The sequence below is a fragment of the Aphelocoma coerulescens genome, unplaced genomic scaffold, assembly GCF_041296385.1.
Source record: "Aphelocoma coerulescens isolate FSJ_1873_10779 unplaced genomic scaffold, UR_Acoe_1.0 HiC_scaffold_128, whole genome shotgun sequence".
NCBI classification, from domain to species: domain Eukaryota; kingdom Metazoa; phylum Chordata; class Aves; order Passeriformes; family Corvidae; genus Aphelocoma; species Aphelocoma coerulescens.
This window is the reverse complement of record NW_027183483.1, coordinates 240,641-259,353: the sequence shown is the minus strand read 5'-3', so window position 1 is coordinate 259,353 and position 18,713 is coordinate 240,641.

Below are 18,713 nucleotides of genomic sequence, written 5' to 3'. Positions count from 1 at the left end.
GTTGTGTGCTGGAGTGCAAGGGCTGCGCCTTACTTTGTGAAGCAGGCAGAGCATTCTCAGCTGAATCGGCTTGTGAAGCAGCTCTTGGCTGGACATTTGAAATTCGCTCCACTGAGTACATTAGCCCGGTGCCCAGCTGCTTCGTTCTTCGCCTTCTGTGGTCCGGACAGAACTGAAGCGCCGCGATGGCTTGGAGCTTTGCCGCTCTTCATCGTGAACACTGCAACGCAGCCACAGTGTGCTGTGCACGGATTTCCCTCAGCTCCACGTACAGTCGTTGTCTTGCCGTTTCCCAGCGTCGAAAGTGTCCGTGGAGCTCTCGCTCAGCGAAATGCGTCAGGAGAGAAACACTTGCTGGATTAGCTTTTCGCTGGCCGAGACTTTCCACGCAGCACGGCAATTCGGGCAAGGAGGAGGAGAAAGGCAGAACATCTTTGCGTCCTGGCACCTTCTTCTTTGCGAGACGCCTATCCGCGTCTTCCCTCCCTGCAAGGCTGTAAGGTTCGCCGTGCTACTTGGACCCGAGAAGGAAGGTGCAGAGAGCACCGCGATCTGACGGCGCTGTGCGGGCTGTAAAAGAGAGAGGGCTGCCGCCGGAAGGTGGTGCAAATCTACAGCTTTCCACGCGTCCAGGGCAAGCTCCGGCTGAGCTTGTTGACCTAAAGCTGTTCTCTGTGCCAGACGCAGCTGAGACCCTTTACATTTGGACGACAGGAAAGACCCCATGTGCTGGTGTACGTCGCTGCGAGGGAAAGTGCATAGGCCAGGCGTGTTACGGCAGAAGCAGTCGGCTGCAGCGTTTGGCTGCCGGCGCAGTGCTCTGTGCGACAAGTGAGACGACGGCTCGACTCCGGCAGAAAGGAAAGCGCGACATCGTGGTACGAAGAGCATAAGAATGACGGCAGGGCACCGAGCTGCTGTGCGCATCGCACAGGCTGCCAGAGGAAGCGTGGCTGGCACTCGCTTCTTTGCGGATTCACGTTAGCAGCTGGAAACAGAAAGTTCAACTTGCAGCTACTGGTGCTGCTACCCATTTCTCTTCCGGCTTTCCCTGGAAAGAGTCGTGCCCAGCTTCGTGCTTGGAGATGCAGAGGTGACGAGTGGTAGATGCGGCAGAGACTGGAAATACCGAGTGCAGCGGACAGTTTCTGCTGCTTCACGTGAGGCAAGGCGAAAGTGCAGCCCAGCAGTGGCTGTTACTTCTGAAGCCTTTTGCTTTGGTAGCAGCAGCTGCTGCAAGTGGGCGACGGAGCTGCGAGAGTGTACATAGCGTGACGGTACGTCTATCTGAGAAGGAAGCCGGCGAGCCGCAGTGTGTTGTGCTCAGTTTCGAGGCTGCTTGGAGGAGGGGGGTCCCAGAAGAAAGCCTTCTTTCTGGACGCGTCCTTCTGGGCGTGCTCAAGCTGCACGGACGTTGCAGCCCTGAAGGTTGAAGAACCTGTTTCTGGCCAGGTTGTGTGCTGGAGTGCAAGGGCTGCGCCTTACTTTGTGAAGCAGGCAGAGCATTCTCAGCTGAATCGGCTTGTGAAGCAGCTCTTGGCTGGACATTTGAAATTCGCTCCACTGAGTACATTAGCCCGGTGCCCAGCTGCTTCGTTCTTCGCCTTCTGTGGTCCGGACAGAACTGAAGCGCCGCGATGGCTTGGAGCTTTGCCGCTCTTCAGCGTGAACACTGCAACGCAGCCACAGTGTGCTGTGCACGGATTTCCCTCAGCTCGACGTACAGTCGTTGTCTTGCCGTTTCCCAGCGTCGAAAGTGTCCGTGGAGCTCTCGCTCAGCGAAATGCGTCAGGAGAGAAACACTTGCTGGATTAGCTTTTCGCTGGCCGAGACTTTCCACGCAGCACGGCAATTCGGGCAAGGAGGAGGAGAAAGGCAGAACATCTTTGCGTCCTGGCACCTTCTTCTTTGCGAGACGCCTATCCGCGTCTTCCCTCCCTGCAAGGCTGTAAGGTTCGCCGTGCTACTTGGACCCGAGAAGGAAGGTGCAGAGAGCACCGCGATCTGACGGCGCTGTGCGGGCTGTAAAAGAGAGAGGGCTGCCGCCGGAAGGTGGTGCAAATCTACAGCTTTCCACGCGTCCAGGGCAAGCTCCGGCTGAGCTTGTTGACCTAAAGCTGTTCTCTGTGCCAGACGCAGCTGAGACCCTTTACATTTGGACGACAGGAAAGACCCCATGTGCTGGTGTACGTCGCTGCGAGGGAAAGTGCATAGGCCAGGCGTGTTACGGCAGAAGCAGTCGGCTGGAGCATTTCGCTGCCGGCAATGTGCTCTGTGCGACAAGTGAGACGACGGCTCGACTCCGGCAGAAAGGAAAGCGCGACATCGTGGTACGAAGAGCATAAGAATGACGGCAGGGCACCGAGCTGCTGTGCGCATCGCACAGGCTGCCAGAGGAAGCGTGGCTGGCACTCGCTTCTTTGCGGATTCACGTTAGCAGCTGGAAACAGAAAGTTCAACTTGCAGCTACTGGTGCTGCTACCCATTTCTCTTCCGGCTTTCCCTGGAAAGAGTCGTGCCCAGCTTCGTGCTTGGAGATGCAGAGGTGACGAGTGGTAGATGCGGCAGAGACTGGAAATACCGAGTGCAACGGACAGTTTCTGCTGCTTCACGTGAGGCAAGGCGAAAGTGCAGCCCAGCAGTGGCTGTTACTTCTGAAGCCTTTTGCTTTGGTAGCAGCAGCTGCTGCAAGTGGGCGACGGAGCTGCGAGAGTGTACATAGCGTGACGGTACGTCTATCTGAGAAGGAAGCCGGCGAGCCGCAGTGTGTTTTGCTCAGTTTCGAGGCTGCTTGGAGGAGGGGGGTCCCAGAAGAAAGCCTTCTTTCTGGACGCGTCCTTCTGGGCGTGCTCAAGCTGCACGGACGTTGCAGCCCTGAAGGTTGAAGAACCTGTTTCTGGCCAGGTTGTGTGCTGGAGTGCAAGGGCTGCGCCTTACTTTGTGAAGCAGGCAGAGCATTCTCAGCTGAATCGGCTTGTGAAGCAGCTCTTGGCTGGACATTTGAAATTCGCTCCACTGAGTACATTAGCCCGGTGCCCAGCTGCTTCGTTCTTCGCCTTCTGTGGTCCGGACAGAACTGAAGCGCCGCGATGGCTTGGAGCTTTGCCGCTCTTCATCGTGAACACTGCAACGCAGCCACAGTGTGCTGTGCACGGATTTCCCTCAGCTCGACGTACAGTCGTTGTCTTGCCGTTTCCCAGCGTCGAAAGTGTCCGTGGAGCTCTCGCTCAGCGAAATGCGTCAGGAGAGAAACACTTGCTGGATTAGCTTTTCGCTGGCCGAGACTTTCCACGCAGCACGGCAATTCGGGCAAGGAGGAGGAGAAAGGCAGAACATCTTTGCGTCCTGGCACCTTCTTCTTTGCGAGACGCCTATCCGCGTCTTCCCTCCCTGCAAGGCTGTAAGGTTCGCCGTGCTACTTGGACCCGAGAAGGAAGGTGCAGAGAGCACCGCGATCTGACGGCGCTGTGCGGGCTGTAAAAGAGAGAGGGCTGCCGCCGGAAGGTGGTGCAAATCTACAGCTTTCCACGCGTCCAGGGCAAGCTCCGGCTGAGCTTGTTGACCTAAAGCTGTTCTCTGTGCCAGACGCAGCTGAGACCCTTTACATTTGGACGACAGGAAAGACCCCATGTGCTGGTGTACGTCGCTGCGAGGGAAAGTGCATAGGCCAGGCGTGTTACGGCAGAAGCAGTCGGCTGGAGCATTTCGCTGCCGGCAATGTGCTCTGTGGAAGTCGTGGACGACGGCTCGACTCCGGCAGAATGAATGTGCCACATGGTTACTTAAGAGGCCGAACGAAGGAGCAGAGCGCTGGGCTCTTGTCCGCAGCATACAAACTGAGAAAGGAGAGTAGGTGGCACTCACCTCTCTGCCAAATTCACCATAGCATTGAGAAGGAGGGAGTTCAACGACTGCTACTTACTTGTGCTTCTGCTTTCTCTTCTTCCAACCATCCCTGGAAGCACTGGCGCTTTCATTTAGGTTCCGAGATGCACAGAACACATGCGAAGGAGTCTATGCCAAGGAGTGGGGAAGTCGAGCGTGCCACGGTTTGTTTAGGTGGCATTACGTGAGGCAAGGGGAAGACGCAGCCCAGGATTGGCTTTTTCTTCTAGTTCTTTTCTTCAGGAGAGCAGCTAGCAACTGGGATGCGAGAGCCAACAATGGGATGGCACATCTGTCGGAGAAGGAAGCTACAGTGCTGCAGACTGCTGTGCACAGTTTTAATGCTTCTGTAAGTACACGGTACTTTTGGAACGTGTTCTGTCCTCACTCTCCCATCTCTGTGAGCTCTAGCTGCTTGAACTTGGCCACACTGAAGGTGTGTGGACTTGATTGCGCTGTGAGTATCAAGTGTTCCGGAGAAGAGAGATAGTCAACAAATGCTTTGTCACCTGGCCCATCTCTCAGTCCGAACTTTGGCTGGAAACTCTGTGCTGCAAGGGTGGACTTACCCACTTGGAGAGATTGTGATGATGCTCTATATATAGTTGCGAAGGAAAGTGCTGGTCACTGGAATGTTTCGCCTAGTTTACGGACTTTAAAAGGAGTATGAATGCCAACACCTTGTTCTAGCACTTGTTCTTTGTGTGCTGCTGCTGAATGTTTGGAAGGGCTTTGGGATCCGCGAGAGGTGGAGGGTAGGATGCTACATAGAGCTTGAAGGAAAGTGCCTATCTCCAGGGCCTTTGATGCAGTTCAGTGGGTGCGAGTTACATGTTGGGCATGTTCATGATGGCCCAGAAAAGGTTCTGAAAGAAAGAGGCCGTGCTGGAACTGCCTTTACTTTTGCCGCTTAGAAACTGCACGGCCAACAGTGAAAAGATTCCTCTTGCTTCCCCGCTACGCCCGGGATCACATTCTTTTATGTCTCCAAGAGGCAGGATGCACAGCGAAGCTCTTCCACCAACTGCTCCCACACGACTGGGGCCGCGCCAGCCAAGCGCTTGGCTTTTTGCCGGGCACTGTCAGCGCTCATCGAAACAACCACACGATGGCGCTGACGACTTGCAAAAGAAGGCCAAGCACCTGGCGCAGCTCGAAACCACCCCAAGGGCAGAGGCAACTTGCAAACGGCCCTGCACACAAATCAACGGTGTCAGGACAAAAAGATTGCCCTCATCTTCCCCTTCCAAGAGCACACTCTTCTTTACACCACACTCCAAGAGGCAGACAAACCTCTTTGGCCTAAACAAATCTTTTCCCTCTCGCAGATTCTGCCCACCAACTTGAAACCATCTGGCAAAAACAGAGCTCAAAACAGTGCCAGCTTGAGGAAGCTCTTGCTGCCTACAACTTCACCTGCACCCCTCAAACTAGCAGCACACACGCTGTTCTCAGCACTTTCCTTCTCAGCTCTAGGTACCATCCTAAGCCTTCCCTCTCCCAGAGTCAGGATCCAAAGACACCGGCACCAGGGACTGCTCACACACTGAAGGCACCAGGACAAAAGGCTCACGAGCTTGGCCTTTGCATTCCCACCGACAGCTCAACAGCTCTAACCCAGAGAGAGCTCTGCCTGTTGGGAAAAGCCTTTAAAATCCCTAAGAGCACCTGATGTGCACATGCAAACCTGCTTTCCTTGCCAAAGAGAGCAACTAAAAGCCCATCTCCAAAGAAACGGCATCCCCTCCTCCAAAATACAACACATCCAGCGACTGATCCACCTCCAGTATTGAGTATGTCCAACAATTGCCCCTACACGCACAGGGGCCAGAAGAGAAATGTCTTGCTGGACTGTTCCTCCCCATGGTACCTTAACATCTGCTCCAGCAACACTGGCACTATGTCCTTGCCTTCCCAAGGAAAGGCACTCTGAGTCTCTTGGCTTTGCCTTGCCTTCAGTACCTTGTCTAGTTCTTCTTAAGCTATCCTTGCTCTGCTTCCTTTGCCTACGTCTGCCTTGCCTCACACTACCTCCAACTTGCTGGCTTTGCTTTGCCCTGCCTACCACTCTTTCCCTTGCCTTCTATGCAGGCAAGGTGCTGCAAACCAAGTGCATGCAATTGTGGGTAAGTCAAGGGAGAGGTAGGCAAGGCCAGGGCAGCGAGGGGAAAGCAAATGGAGTGGTAGGCAAGAGAAGGTCCAGAAGTTAGAGGCAAGGCTGGCCGTGGGAAGGAAAGTCCACTGATGGTTAGGCCAGGCAGAACAAGAAGGGCTCGGCAAGCCAAGGCCCTGGAGGAAAGCAGCAGGCAGGTCAAGGGCGGGGCATGGCCGTGCAAAGGAATGCAAGGCTACAGAGAGCCAGCAGGGCAAGGCAAGGAAACTGTTACGTTGCCAAGGCCAGGCAAGGCAGGTGAGAAGTACATTCAAGGACTGCTGGTACACAAAAGTGGCCCGGACCAAGTGCTCTGTGTGGCCTTGATCCCGCGTGGGTCATCTCTCCTCTGCACCTAAAAGACTTGAGCTACCTGCTTTCCTTTGTATGCAAAAGAACTCTCATTCTGATCCTGGAGCTCAAGGGCAAAATGTGAATTGCCCTTCCAAGATTCAAGACATGCAAGGATTGCTCCCAGACAAAGGCTGCCTATAGAGATGAGTGTGGCAACATGCGTCCTCCCCTGGTCTTCCTCTCATGGGATCCTGAAACACCGGAGATTGCTTGAGAGCGTTGAGATTCCTAGGAGGAGCAGAAAGGGCAGGGCAAGGCCAGGAAATGTCATTGAAAAGGGGTCTTGCATTCCAGGTGGGGGAGAGGTGAGCAAGGTCATGCAAGGCAAGGGAGGGGTTCAAGGGCAAGGCAAGGCAAGTGGTGGCTTTGCGAGGCAAGGCAAAGCAAGGCAATGAGGGTCCTAGAAGGAAAAGGAAAGGTGAGGCCAGGCCTAGATGAATGTGAAAGGAAGTCAGATGGGGGATGGGTGAGATGGTCAATGCAAGGCAGGGGAGAAAAGGCAGGTTGAGGGAAGGCTACAGAGGGGGCAGCAAGGAAATGCAAGGCATGGGGAAGCATGCGAGGAGTGGGTGCTGCCAGCCGGCCTGGATGGCAGGGGCGGGGCCACTGCAAATAGCATGGTGGGGATGTGGAGGGGGGTGTTAGTGTGCGGGGGAGTGTGTGTGCAGCGGAGTGCAGGGTAAGTGCAGGTGTGTGTGTGTGTGAGGTGTGTGTGCATACGGGGGTTTTGTGCCAGGTGCTGTGCCGGGGGGAGCCGTCCCACCACCAAGAAGGTGTGGGAGTGAAAGGAGTAAGATAGATGTGTCTTTACAAAGAGACCGTGGGAATCTGTCCTTAGACAAGGCTAGGAATTTACAGGGAGGGAAGTAACAGAAGAAAGTATTAGTTCTAGAAACTGTTACTAATCAACAGAGACTGTTGCTCAGCCAAGGCCCTACTAAATTCCTGAACCCAGAGCAAGGCAGCAAAGACTTCATAGCATTAGGAATAGCTTCATTTTCTTCCTTTTCCATACCAAAAGGGGGGGTGCATATTAGAGGGGAGCATAGAGTAGGCAGTTCCGGAAGTCTGTAATTCCCGAGTACCTCAGAGGGTGCTGTAGCCAGGAACTTAGCATAAAAAGGGGGCTGCATCCCGCAATCACTTGAGAGACTCCATGGCAAAAGCCCCATGGCCTCTCCCTGGAGTTGAAGAATGTTACAGGACGCCTCTGTCTCCTTTTTGGTGGATGAAGAAACTCAGAAAGCAACACTTTTGCCAGAACTCTCCACGATGCCCCCTTTGCTCCCAGTGACTCCATCACTGCCCGGGAAGCTGTCTTTTCTACAAGAGGAGTTTGAGATACAGTTAGAAGTCATGTGGCAGAGAAAAAAGGCAATAATTGGTTTACAAAGGATGGCAAACAAGAGATACCAGAACCTTTGGCCATACCAATATTAAAACAACTCCGTGAAGAGAGTCCTTTCACTTCCTGAGTATTGGCAGAAGCCTTCCTCATGATACATGTTGCTGTGGGTCTTTTTAGACTGGCAAAATGAGCTTCGAAGGTTGCTTGATCTGTGCTAGAGCAAACAGCCAAGTTACAAAGTAACTTGCCAGGGGAGGGAGGCCTTGGGCTGCATGTCCCTTCCAAAGATGCCAGGAGGATTTTCCTGAGATGCCTCAAGTGGGAAGGCTTAATATCTTCCGGTAAGTCAGCTAGCAAGGTGGCCAGAAGCATTTCCAACTGCTTCAGCAAGGACAGGATCAGTTATTAAGGCATTTTTGGAACAAATAATTCCACGATACGGCATTGTAGAAGCAATAGACTCAGATAGGGGAACTCATTTTACAGGAAAGATCCTTCAAGGGGTTTTGGCTTCTTTAGGAATACAATGGAACCTCCATAGGCCCTGGCACCCCCAGAGCTCGGCTCGGGTAGAAAACAATGAAGAGAGAAATAAACACCTTTTGAAGCTGGTAATAGAAACCAAGATGCCATGGGTAGGGCTTTGGCCATTGGCTTTGGCGAGTATGAGGGCCCGACTTAGAAGAGAGATTCAGTTATCTCCTTTGCAGTTGTTGTTATGAATTACCCTGGTAAATCTCAACCTAGTTGGGGGGTAGAGGTAAGTGATGTATATTTAAAACCATCTGTGGCCAGGATGCTGCTTCTTGTGAAACCCCTTCAACAGGAAGCTCAGCTGGCACAAGCCCCGCCTTTGGACTTTGCTGCTTGTAACATCCAACCAGGAGATTGAGTCCTAGTTAAGGAGTAGAAAGAAGCGCCAGTGGCAGTGAAATGGCGTGGCCCATTCCAAGCGTCACTGACGACAGAAACAGCCATCAAGACAGCTGAACACTTGGGTCAAGGTCTCTGAAGCCTCGGAGATTTGGACATCTCAGCTGGAGGAGAAGGCTGGGAGGCTGTAACTGACACTCTGCAAGAGTGGGCCGGAGCAGTAGCCAGTGCTTCGACATCCATGGAAGCCCTGCGTGCCTACCCACAAACCATCTGCTGAAATAGTCTCTGTGGGCATCCCTCCTCTAGAATCTCCACTCACTGGGGGGCTAATACTTGCTGGATTATTTTATGTTAAGTAGTTTCTGTGTCTTCAATTGCCACAGGTGGTGCAGAAGACAATGGGAAAATTAGACTAGCTAATTAGATCACATTATTAAAATATTTTCCTTAATAGTTCTACTTTTATATGGTCAGCTAAGTTTAGGCCAGGAGTGGGAGAATCAATTTGCGGCCTTAGGAGAAGAAGTAGCAAAAGTTTTTAACCTTAGCAATTGCTGGCTCTGTGGAGGGCCAGGAGGATCTGAAGAGTGGCTATGGTTGGCTAGCCCAGCTGAACCTAAGTGGTGGGTCAACACCCGACGTGAGGTCCATAATAGGACGGGATTTTGGGCCAAAGAAGGAAGTCTATGGCTGGCTCTGGATACCCACTCCCTGAAATGCTGTAACTTCTCCTATGCAATAAGCAGCTTTCAAGAGAGCCGCCTGACGTCCAGACATGCTTCGTGAAACTTTCTCCTATACAGATCAAATAAAAAGAGGAGGGATTAAAAGGAATGAGATGGATGAGTCTTTGCAAACAGACTGTATGAATCTGCCTGTAGACAAGGCTAGGAACTTATGGGTAGTGAAGTAACAGAAGAAACTATTAGTTCTCTAGAACTGTTACTAATCATCAGAGACTGTTGATTAATCAAGGCCGTGTTAAATTCCTGAGCCTAGAGCAAGGCAACAAAGACTTAATAGAATTAGGAATGGTTTCTTTTTCTTTCTTTTTGATGCCAAAAGAGGGGTGCATATTAGAGGCGGGCATAGAGTAGGCAGTTCGGGAAGTGTGTACCTCCCGAATACCTCAGCCAGTGGGAAAAGGAAGAGGGCGTTTTGGCCAGGTACTTGGCATCAAAAGGGGGCTGTATCCCACAACTGTTTGAGAGACCCCATGGGAAAAGCCCCATGGACTCTCCCTGTAGTCGAAGAATGTTGCAGGACTCTTCTGTCTCCTTTTCGGACATAAACCTGAGGCATTGTGGATTAATTTTTCCTAACGGCAGCGACCTGCTGCGTGGTCTCCGTGCGCCTCCCCAGCCCCCCGGGAGGTGTAAAATAGTTCCCGGCGGCTCCCAGCGCACGTTACAGATGGCTGCACAGCCCTGGGGCTGCCTGCGGGCTGCAGAGCCACCTCGCCACCAGCGCGGCCAGGGCCGGGGCCCTTCTCGACAGCAAATAGCTCCGGGAGTGTGTACTACTCCAAAAGCATATTTTGAATCAGTCCAAATGTTGATAGGTTTTCCTTCAGCTGATACTAAGGCTCCAGTTAGGGCTATTATTTCAGCCTTATGAGCTGATGTCCGCACAGGTAACAGATTTGCTTCAATGACAACGTCTGTGCTTGTAATTGCATGGCCAGCAAATGGCTTACCATTCTTGACATAGCTGCTTTCATCAGTGAACCAGTTGTCTGTGTTTTCTAGTGGAGAGTCCTTCAAGTCTGGGCAGCTAAACTGCCTCCATGGTTTCAATGCAGTCATGCTGTACAGGCTCCTCAGCGGCCTTGCCTTGGAGTTAAGCTGCTGGATTGAAGATGTTAGTTACTTGGATACTCACATCCTCTGTTTCTGTTAGGACAGCTTGGTGTTTGAGAAAGTGAGATGGGGTCAACCAGTGATTTCCTTTCTGTGTGAGCACTGCTGACTTTGTATGTGAGACAAAAACGGTTATCTGCTGGCCCATTGTGAACTTGAGGGCTTCCTCTATGTTCAGGGTCCCAGCTGCCACTGCACACAGGCAGGCGGACTGTCTTTGGCTGACCACATCCAGCTGCTTGGAGAAATAAGCCACTGGCCTTTTGTACGGTCCTAGCTTCTGTGCCAAAAGTCCCAACACCGGTCCTTGCCTTTCATGTGAAAACAACAGAAAAGATTTAATGACATCCAGTATGCCCAATGTCAGAGCTTGCATTAACTCACGTTTCAGAGTTACAAATGCATTATTAGTCTCTGGTGTCCAGTATAGGTGGGTCCCCTCAGTTTCTTTTAGGGGAGTTTCACAATTAGTCCATAGCTGTAGATCCATAACTTACACTGTCTTGTCATTCCCAGAAAAGTTCTTAGTTTTGGTTTTTTTTATTGTAGTTGTCTGGGGCATCTGACAAATTGTCTCTTTCTTGTTATTTTCCAAGGCTCTCTCTCCTCCTGCCAGTTCATATTTTACTTTTTGGAGGACTAGCTGAGCCTTTTCAGGGGAGAGCCTATATCCACTTAGTCCCAGAACATTTAAAAGACTTACAGCTCATTCTTTGCAGTCTTCATGGGTTCTTGTTGTTATTAGTAGGTCATCAATGTACTGCAGAAGTGTACCTTCCCAGAGTGGCGGTGTCCAGGCTTCCAGTTCTTTAGCTAATGATCTCCAATTCTTGTGGGGCTATTTTTGGAATCCTTGTGGCAATAGGGTCCATGTAAGCTGGCTTTTTTCCCTGTTTTGGGGTTTTTCCCATTCAAAGGCATAAATTTCCTGACTGCTTTCAACTAATGGCAGACAAAAGAAAGCACCTTTTAAATCTAGAACTGAAAACCACACCCAGTCACTTTGTAATTTTGTAAGTAAAGTGCAAAGATTGGCTAGTACAGGATACAGTGTTCTTGATATTGTATTTATCATTCTCAGGTCTTGAGCTAATTGATAATTTCCATTTGGCTTTTGTATTGGTAGAATTGGGGTATTGTAGGGAGACCTAGACTCTCTTAACAACTCTTGATCAATAAATGTGGCAATTACTGGTTTTATTTCTACTGGTGCTTCATGCTTGAGAGGATATTGCTTAACTGACTCTGGTTGTGCCCCTTCCAGGCGTTCAATAATCAGTGGGGAAGCCCATTTTGATTTCTTTGGAATTTCAACATCTCCTGCTTGATCTGTTATTTCATTACCTATGGGTATTTCTCCTCTTTCAGCCTTGTTTGTTTGTTTGTTTGTTTTCCTAGGCCTGAGATGATTAAGGAATGGGTTTTCTTTTTATCCAATCTTAGTGGTTTAACTTAAACTTTCAAGTCTTAGTCAGGTATCTTCGGGGAGGCTTCTTTGGTTGTAGCTCCTTTAGACAGTTTTTGTTACATTAATATTTTTACTCTGCTGGATAATTTTATCCATTATGAAGGATTAGTTTTTAGGATACAAATCAACACACAAAACATTTCCATACAAAATGTTCTCATGCAAACATATCTTTACATCAGGGCTATGCTCTGTTTTCTAGGAGACAGATTACAGCACTGTTGTAATGTAATCTTGACACACACTAGAAACTGGGGCTTTACTGTTGGTGGGATTAAAAAGAAATTAATTCTCTTTCAAAATTAGTTCCATTAATCCAAGTAGCCTTTTTTTTTTCTTTGAATTTTAGTGACTAAATTGCCTTCATCACATTCTGCACCCCCGTCTGAGATTGCAGAATGTGCTATAAATAGGTGGAGTGAGGCAAAGATAAAATACCTTCTTAAGACATATGGCATGAGATTGAGCAGCACTTTAGTTTGAGAGCTGGTAGAGGGCTTTTCTGCATTTTATTCATGTCCTATTTGCAGTCTATGGCTGCAAAAACCCCTCCTGGTTTAGGAAGGGGGATTTAATAATTCCTTATGTAGCATTTGCTTGTGTTTTGTCAACATTCTTTAATTCACTAAATAGTAAATAAAAAAAATAGCTGAATTATAATAATTTTGAAGTCTTCTGAGGCAGAACTGGGAAGGTTAGAACATATTTGTATGATTTCAAATATGTATAAATTCTTAAATTACAAATGTTAAGAAACTGACAATGCAGTGGTACGTAGCGCTTAGAAGCAAAGGGGCATGGCCCACGCAAGTTTCGACAGAAGCAGTGCACTGCAGCCCTTCGCTGCTGGGCACAGTGCTTGGGGCGAGAAGCAGATGACCATCCGCCTCCGGGAGAATGAAGGTACAGCGTGTTCGAAAAGGCAAAGAACGAAGCTGCAGAGCGCCAGGCTCGCGTGCTCGTCGTACAGGCTGCAAGGTAAGCGTGGCTGCCACTCTCCTGCCTGCAGAATTCACGTTATAGCCTTGGGAAGGAGGAAGTTCCACGGCAGTTACCCGTGCTGCTGCTGCTGTCCAGTCCTCTTGCAGCTCTCTGTGGAAGCAATTGCACTTCCCTTCAGTCTCCGAGTTTCGGAGAACACGATGGTAGCGTGCAGTGGAGGAGGGAAGAACAGAGTGTACCGGTGAGTCTGGGGGTGCTTACGTGCGGAAGGCGAAGGTGCAGCCCAGCACTGGCTTCTACTTCTCAGGCCGTTCTCCAGGACAGCAGCTGCTGGAGGCTGCCAAGGGAGCTGCGAGAGTGAAAGCAAGGCGGGTGTCTGTCTTAGAAGAAAGTCACGGAGCCACAGTGTGATTTGAGATTTCCGAAGGCTGCTTGGAGAGGCGTGCTTTAGGAAAGCCTTCTGCTTTGACGCCTGCTCCTGGGTGAGCTCTAGCTGCAGGGACTCTGCAATGCTGAACAACTAGGAAAGTGCCTATGTCCATGCTGTGGGATGAAGAGTTACGGCTGTGCCTTCCTTTCTGGAGCAGTGAGAATGCTCTCAGCTGACTCGGATTGTGAACGAGCCCTTGCTGGACTTGGGCAATTCGGTGCACTGCACACGCAAGCCCGGTGCTCTGCGGCTTCATTCTTTGCCTTAAGTAGCCTGGACTGAAGAGAAGCCCAGCGACGGCAGTGAACTTTGCTGCCTTTCCGCATGTATGCTGCACCCACCCACGGTGCACCGTGCACGGTTTCTTTGCTCAGCTCGAGCTACAAGGACACCCTTTCCTTTTCGCTGGACTTCTGCAATTCGGTGCGCTGCACACACAAGCCCGGTGCTCTGCGGCTTCGTTCTTTGCCTTGCTTTGTGTGGACGCAAGAGAAGCCCAGCCACGGCAATCCACTTTGCCGCTTCTCAGCGTGCACACTGCACACAGAGCCACCGTGTGCTGTGCATGGTTTTTCCTCAGCTCAAGGTCCAGGGATAAAGCCTTTTGGTTTCGCAGAGTGCACGCTGTCCGTGTAGCTCTTGCTCAGCGAACTTTGCCCGGGGAGAAGCCCTTGCTTGGAGGAGTCTTTCAAAGTGCAAGACGTTTAACGCAGCAGCCACAGGCTGGGCCACGAGCAGGGGTGGTGAAGAGCATGCTTTTGTGCTGGCACCTTCTTCTGTGCGAGACGTCCATTGGGATCTTTGCTCCTTGCGAGACTTGCAGTGCACGCCGTGGTGCTTGGAGCTGCCGCCAGGACTGGGCAGACAGCACCGCCATCTGACAGCGCTTTGCAGCTTCGTAAAGGAAAGAGGACTGGCCCTGGCAGGTGGTGCAAGGGCAAGTTGCCACGAGTGTTCGGCACGGTTCTCTGTCCGAGACATGTCAGGAAACTTCGGTATAGATAGTGTCAGAAAGTGCGACAGAGTATAGTGTGGTACGATGGACTGTGAAGGAATGCGCAGTGCATCGGCATGTTTCGACAGACACATTTTGTTTTTTCTGACACATTTTTTTTTGTGAAGCGGTGACCATATCAGGCTCTGAGAATATGCCAAGGCATTTGGCTTAGAATCAAAGTTCGTAGATTCAGGGCTTGCTCCAAAGATGAAAAGCTGAGAGGAAAACCCAAGGAGGCTTGTTAGCTAATGCTTTCTGCCTTGGCGTGTTTTGCTTTTCCAAGTGGAAATGTGCCATTTTGCTGTGGTCTCTGCGGCATTGAGATGACGTGTGGTGCAGCAGAAAAGGGAGAATCACCTGCGCGCCTTGCAGAGTCCGTAGGACTTATTGCGTGGATGCAGCTGCTGAATGTTTTAAGCTTTTGGGGATTTGCGAGAGTGAGAGACTGCACTGGTAACTAGAGCTTGAGGGAATGTCGGGGTCCCTCCCCCGCCATGTAGCCCTGGGAAGAGGGGCCCTGAGGGCACAGACACACGGGGTTTCCCTGCCCCTGGTCAGCCTCGTTCCCCAGTGGTTGTTTTGTGTTTCCCTGCGCGGGCAAAAGGAGCTCGGGTCCTGACTGTAGCAGTTCCTCGGCAGAGCCCGGCCATGCGGCTGGGGAAATAAACATCTCTGAAACATCTAGCAAGAATCTGTCCATATATATGTTTCTTTTCCACGGGACTCCTGGTTTGATATAGGCGTGTTGCAGTATCCCCACTGTAACAAGGGAAGGCACTGGTTTCCAGGCTGGGTGAAGCCGCTCAGCAGGTGCCAGGTAAGGCTTGAGCAAGGAAAATCATTCTCAGCTGACAGCACCGCCAGTCCTACGAGAGACTGGTGCTATGCGCTTTCCGTCACAGCTCTACCTACTATGGCCTTTGGGCACTCTGGCAGCCTGAATCTAAACTGAAGAGTTTCCAGCCACGGCTCACACAGAGAAATGGAGAGAGGGAGAGAGAGAGAGTGTGTTCACTGACCTTACTCTCTTCCTGACATTTAAAAACTTCCATTGGCACCACAAAGAGGTGCCACTCACTGTCCTTTTAACAATCTGGAAACCTCACACGTAGTGTGATGGTCTGGACTTTAAAGCACTCAGTTTTTAACCTCAGTCTTGCAGAGGTCCAGCTTGTGGCGCTTTGCTGGAAAGTTTGGAGACAAGAGCACTAGTGCAGTGACCGTTTCTGTGCTGGCGCGTTTCTCTAAGTGAGAGCCAGACGGCCACTTCGGACTGCGTGAGACTGAAAGGGTATTGGGTTCTCATACATAGCCGAGGGGAAAAGTGAAGTGCAGAACTCACCCAGGGTGAGTGCAGAATACAGGCTACGAAGGGCAAGGTGAATGCCGTCGGTGGGCTTCTGTTCTTAGCCCTGTTGCTTGGGAGCAGCTGGCAGTGGTTCTAAGGTTTGGAACTGGTCTCTGCGAGAGTGAAAAAATGGGACGGTCCATACCGCTTGGAAGGAACGTGCCTTCAAACAAAAGGCTGCTGTGAGAAGGGGTAACAGAAGAAGTTCTTCTCTCCTGGAGCCTTTCTCTGTGACACAGGGACACTGTAACCACTGCTGGACTGAAAGTGCAGGAACAGTACAGAGAGCTGACAGACAATGAGCGTGTAGAGCACCATGGTGTGAGTACAGGTCGTGGGCTGCAAGAGGAGTGTGACTGCTACCTGAATGCGGTCCGAATGCAAGGTATCAATTTTATTAGCTTTAAAATTGTGTTTTGAGTTTTTTTTCAAGTATTGTAGAAAGAAAAGGATCTTGTTAAAGCAGTTTTCACTCACTGCAGAAACACAGAGTGTTGCTCCTACTGGGAGAGGGGTCCAAGTTCTCTTATCTCTATATTAGACAGAGTTACCTGGGAGAATCTGTCCTCTTCCAGCGACTGATAGGAAAATGCCAGGTGCTTTGTGCCTTCTGTGTAGCTAGAGCATGCATTTGCCTGTTAACTTGTTCTGAGCAACTGCATAATAATCACATATACAAGTAGGAGTACAAAGCTGTTGGCTTGAGTTTCTGTCAGCTAAAATATTTTACAGCAACACAATAGTTTATAGCAACAAGACAGAAGATGAGATTTAGTTCTGTGCTTATATGGTTTGATGAACAGGTGTTTTAGAAATAAAAAGGAAACAATAAAATTACTTGTGCGTGACTTTAAAGCATGCAAAATGCACAGGACATCACCTAATGTGTCAGGCTCAACAACCATAAACTGACAAGCCATTATGATTTTGAAAGTTTTACAGAAGTTTTAATATTGTATACAAAATCAATGTGTTTCATTTCCTCAATGAAGGAGAGACTCATTGTCTTCAGGAAATGTTACCTTAATCTTAGCAGAAGATAAAATTTATCTGTCAAATTCCTCTTGTATAAATGAAACTGTTCAAATTATACCATTCACTCATATTTAAGACACTAAATTTTGCAAGTAAGAATTTTTTCAGCTGCAAATCATGACCATTTACTGTCCTTACTTGAGACTATACAAGGTGCTTTTTTCTACTGCAGTTGCTGAGCATTTTCAGTTTTGCTAGGTGGACTGTATGACAGTGAGATTATGATGGTACACTCAGCTGAGAAGTGCATAGCTCCAAAGCACTGCCAGAGTTCTAAAATACATGTATGATCACATTCTTTCAATCTCACAGAGAGTAAAAGCTAAACAGAAGAGTGTGCAGGTACAGCTCACAAAGAAATTATTTCAGGACTGTTGACAGTGGCTGGACTACTCTTTTTCCTCACAGCCTGTTATCTACAGAACACACAGCTGCAAATGAGAAGGAAGGCAGAGAACAGGGTGTGTGGTGCAATTCAAGGGGTGTGAGTTAAAAATACAGACAGAATGAGTTTTCTCAGTTGACGTCAATTGTGATGGAGATTTTTACAGGATATTTTTAGGAAGGGCACAAGATCTCTGCGAGATTGAAAGAATATGAAGGTACATAGAGTTTGAAAGGAAAGCTCATTGCCCTGGTGTGCATGGGGCAGTTGCTATCCTCCTCTCTGAATGTAAAATCTAGCAACTGATTTCTCTTTGCTGTGTTTTGTGGAGGGATTGTAATAAAGGCAATGGTTGCTGGGAGTGTGCAAAAAAATGAGGCTGCACACAGCTTTAAAAGAAAAAAGCCTTAGCACTAATATGGGTTTTTACAGGCTGCCTGGAAAAAGGTGATACCCAGCACAATCTTTTTTTGTAATAAGTTCTTATTTTTCTGCAGCAAATGCTGAGCATCTTAAGATTTGCAAGTGGACTCTGTGACAGTGAAAGAATATGATGGTACACTCAGACAGGAATCAAAGTGCATAGCTTCAGTGTGTGCTCTGTAATGGACCACTCTTCTTTCTTCTGCTGCTGATGGGAAGGCAAGAGATAGAACATCCTGTCTCTGAGTCCATGCTGTTACTCCCCTTGCCAGCAGGCAGCTGGGATTCCTCTGCAAAGGTATTTACATACAGAAATCACTTGAGCAGTGTATTGTGGAAGCATAAGCTCCAATGGATGTGATTTAGAACCTGTTATTTTTTGTCAATCATGACAAAGTAAAAACGGCCATTCCTCACTTTATTGAAATTCTCCTAAAATAGTAGTTGGTATGTCCAATTTATATCACAGGAGGACACAGCGGGAAAAAAGTTCACACTAAAAGGAGTACTCCAAACTAGGCAAGTGGGCACAGGCATCTCCCAATTTAATTAAGTATACCCAACACCACTTAGTGGTGAAAGCTGAGTCACCACTGACAGAAATGAGAAATTTGAATACCAGCCTTTTGTAGTTTTTAACCTTCTGAACAAGAACTAGGTCTAGCCTGTTTGTCCTCACTTGCCAAATACCACTGAAGTGCCTTTACTATTAGAAAGTACCTCTACCAAGCAAAAGAAGCCCAAGACGGCTCAATCTCTCGGCTGGCAGAACCAGAGCTGACATAGCTTGGAGCTGCATTTAAACAAATGATTCAGATTATCTGTCTGCCCTCCAGAGAACAGTGATCTCTTGGCTCATTTATATAGACTTGGGCTATAATCAAATGCAACAGATGTAGAAAAATTGAAAACTGACAGCAACTGAAACATAACTATTATTTTTCCTTTTCATCCACCAGTTATAAAACTATTCAACTTGTGCACTTACACAACAGAACACAGTAAGTAAGTAATAAAGTCTTTTATTCAGAACAGATTAATGTGTCTTTCCAAGAGAGTCACAATTTCAACTTAAAAAGTCAGCATTACCAATTCACCTTTCCTGAAGAGGAAATCCTTGTTGTTTATCAAATGTCAACTGCAAAATGTGTAAATAAAATAAACAAACAATCCACGCCAAAACCCACACCACAGAAGCTCTATTTAGATTT